General features: G+C 34.9%; 1 long non-coding RNA gene across 4 annotated transcripts; it reads left to right on the forward strand.

Moving 5' to 3' along the window:
- Nucleotides 1-451: 451 nt before the first annotated feature.
- On the forward strand, nt 452-2,839 carry LOC113173863. Of its 4 annotated transcripts, none has more exons than XR_003299846.2 (5): nt 452-472; nt 648-797; nt 1,343-1,698; nt 2,033-2,197; nt 2,600-2,839. It is a non-coding gene; the product is annotated as an uncharacterized LOC113173863 (long non-coding RNA). The 4 variants fall into 4 exon arrangements; XR_003299854.2 differs by having other exon boundaries at nt 460-555; XR_003299848.2 differs by lacking the exon at nt 452-472 and adding an exon at nt 479-545.
- The last annotated feature ends 848 nt before the right edge of the window (nt 2,840-3,687 follow it).

The following is a 3,687-nucleotide window of genomic DNA, read 5'->3' on the forward strand; positions in this document are numbered from 1 at the left end:
TCACAAGCAAGTAAATATCGTAAAATTAATGGTATTATTTGGTTTAAATTACAGATTTTGTTGACGTATACATTGAAATTTACAGTTTAAAACCTTTTATAATTCAACAAAAACATTTTCTGTTTTCTACAGAAAGGAGATGTTAAAAATATGGTATTTATGTTGATTTTGAAATAAAATATATGTTTACATATACTGTTATTATCTGTCATTTTATGTTATACACTTGTAAGGCTTTAATGTGTAATGGAAAACTAAAACATGAATGATACATTTCTTGAAGAAATTAAAGTAATTGGTGTTGAAAAATACCAAATATCTCATGTATCAAGTTTCTGGAAAAGTTTGTCCTAATTATGTTGTTACTAGTTTTGCTGTTGACCTCTGACCTCTAATGTACCTACAGCACAATCTGGAAATATAATAAATAGGATTTGAAATGCGGCCCATACTGGGATCAGCCTCCATACTGGTAATGACCAGGTCCATTTATATCACCGTAATACTTAGAGTTATGTTAATTAAGGGTCTTCACTGAAAACATGGTGATTTACCGTAACATATGGTTTACTGGTTGTAAATGTATTTTATTTTATTTTATTTTATTTTATTTTCTCACACTGTCTGTGAACCACCGTCATTTAAAGACTAACAGACGGAGCACTGACGTATTCAGAGAGCGGGAAACTGTGGTTCAAATGTTAACGGACGCTGAACAGTTGGCGCCGCTTCTGTCCGAGCAGCACCGCGGAATACAGCGTCTCCTGAATGTTAGCCTGGAGGAGCAATGTGTGGAGGTAAGTTTGAGCTTTAAAATAACGTTTCGGTAATTTTCCTTCTTAAAAGTTACGGTTATTGTAATTGTCATTATAGTTGAGGTCGACGACGTGTTCCCTAAAACGTTATTTAGTTAACGTTATTAACGGTAGCCGCTAGCTAACCTTAATGCTAATCTTACAAGTTAACTTGCTAGCTAACATTTGTCTTACATCTGTCTTAGATATATTTGTGTTAAACATTAATGTGTTTAGCTAGCTAGCTAAGTGTACAACAAAATGTGTAGTTATCATTTCATTTCATTTGTGATTTCTGCTTACAACATTGAAGTACTAAGTCCTTCACGGCAGACTTCATCGTAATGAACCACATTGTTTATTCAAGTGTTGAGCTGGTTGCAACGAGACATTTTGTAGATATAGAGCTTTTAAAGCTCACATTTAGTGGAGGCACAAGGTATCTGCTCCTGTTAATGTTAGCGTTACTGTTGGGAGGCCGTAGTGCAGTACCAGTGTGAAAATGAGCAGTGAACTCTCCAGTAACAGGATGTACTAATGTTTTCAAGGTCAGATCTTCCTCTACTGGCCACATGTCACGAGAACATAGAGATTTCCCTAGCAATCTCTTTTAAGTTAAGTAAACTGCATTTATATTTATTATTTTTTATTTAAAAAATAAATAATATAAAAAATTATATTATTTGTTTAGTTGAGTCTTAGTTATCTGTCTTCAGTACCTTGTCTAACAAGTTGTTTTCTGGCTGCAGAGGGGATCGTGACCGTCCAGAACGTAAACATGATGGGCAACTTAAGTCTTAAAGCCAAACTGGTACCAACATCTGCTTACTGTTCCCTGTTCAGAACATCGTTCCATGTCTGTCTTCCATCATGTCAACCCCAGTGATGTCAAGGCAAATTAGAGGTAAGCTGTGGCATAGTTTAGCAAACAATATGTAGATGCAAGCACAATTTCAATTTCATAGAGTTTATGTTCTTCAAGAAAACAGCCTCATCGTACACAGAAGAAACAAGCAGTCTGAAATGTGACTGTGGATTTTCTGACTGCTTCAGTGAATGTATCATTGTATTGTTGTTGTTGCATTGTGTCTTAGTGACAAATATGTTAGTGTCTGTGTGTCACACTGATACTGTTGATAAACATATGACCTGTAAAACTATATATCAGATATCTTTGTTTAGGCATTATGCTTAAACGCTGCATCAATGTAACATTTGCTTCTGTTTTCTGGCTGCAGAGAGGATCATGCCAGTCCACGTCATACTTGACGAACGCGAATGATGACAAGACCTGTTCAAAGTTCCAGTTCCTGAACATCATTCCACATCTGTAGAGGACTTCAGACTTCATTCAAGTGTGAACCTTATGAGTTAAACACCGCTGATTTTTAGACAATTTAGAGGTAAGCTGTATTATTGCCCCCCTCAATCATGTTAGTGTAATAAAAAATAGAAAGATGCAATCAAAATTTAAACTTGACTCAACTTGATCTTTCTCAAAGCAACAGCTTCATCATACACAGAAGAAACCAGAACTCTAAAGTATAGTTGTTAATTGTCTGACTGCCTAAGTGGAGACATCTGAGTATTTAGGCTGGTAGTGCTGTTGATTGCTTGGTGATTAATATGTCAGATTCTATATTTTGCCCATATACTCATAACATGCTCTGCAAAACTATACTTCAACTTTTTATCACGTAAAATTCATTGGAACTGTGTATGTAAGGCTGTATATATGTGTGTGGGTATAATGCTCATCACTGCATCAATTTTAATTTTGCTTTGTTTCTGTTTTCTGGCTGCAGAGAAAAACCTGCCAGTCCACAGTGTGCACCTTATGGACATCTTGGGAATCTTCTAGAAGAAATGATGACAACATACATCATGGGTTCTAGTTTATGGAATCTCACGTTCATGAGAGACTCTAAACCATGTTGAGCACCATCTTCAGTCATGTCTGACCTATTACTCATCCTGGGCAAGTGGCCACATTTTCTTATGATGTTTATATTGTTAATTTCACTGTACATTGACCTAAAAATACATGCTGTTTTCAAGCTCTTAAAACTACTTTGTGAGTTAAATGGGCAGTTTACTGGATCAGATCAACACAGAATGCTTAAAGGCACAACCTTTACTTTTAATGATTATAGTTTGTTGTTTTACAATGTATTTATATGTTTATTTTGGAATTTATTTTAAGTAATTGTTGACTGTAAAATCTATGCCAATCAGCTGTAATGCCTTATTTGATTTACTGTACTTTTTACAGTAAAATTCTGGCAACCCCAGCTGCCGGTATTTTACCGCAACTTTTAATCTTTGTAATAATGTGTCATACATTGTCACCCTATTTTTTACGGTGAAATTCTGGCAACCCCAGCTGCCGGTATTTTACCGCAACTTTTAGTCTTTGTAATAATGTGTCATACATTGTCACCCTATTTTTTACGGTGAAATTCTGGCAACCACAGCTGCCGGTATTTTACCGTAACTGTGAATCTTTGCAATAAAATGCAGTAATGTTGTATACTGTTGTACTGTGTTTATAACTGAAAAAGAACTGTATCTAGGTTTACAGTATACCTGTTATTTTACATAGTTTACCTGTCAATAGATTTAACTATAGCAGTTATTTTTATAGTAAATTACCGTAAACAGGTTTACAGTAAACCTGTGTTTTTATAGTAATTTCATGTAAACCAAAAAAGTTGCCAAGTATAAAATGTACGGTTTCTTATTAAATATGCCGTAATGTGTTATACATTTTCACCCTATTTTTTGCGGTGAAATTCTGGCAACCACAGCTGCCGGTATTTCACCGTTAATTACACAGATTTTTTTTTACAGTGTGTAATCCAGGCATCATTTCTGATTAATCATTCTTATTTGA

Source organism: Anabas testudineus, chromosome 13, assembly GCF_900324465.2.
Source record: "Anabas testudineus chromosome 13, fAnaTes1.2, whole genome shotgun sequence".
In the NCBI taxonomy this organism is placed as follows: Eukaryota; Metazoa; Chordata; class Actinopteri; order Anabantiformes; family Anabantidae; genus Anabas; species Anabas testudineus.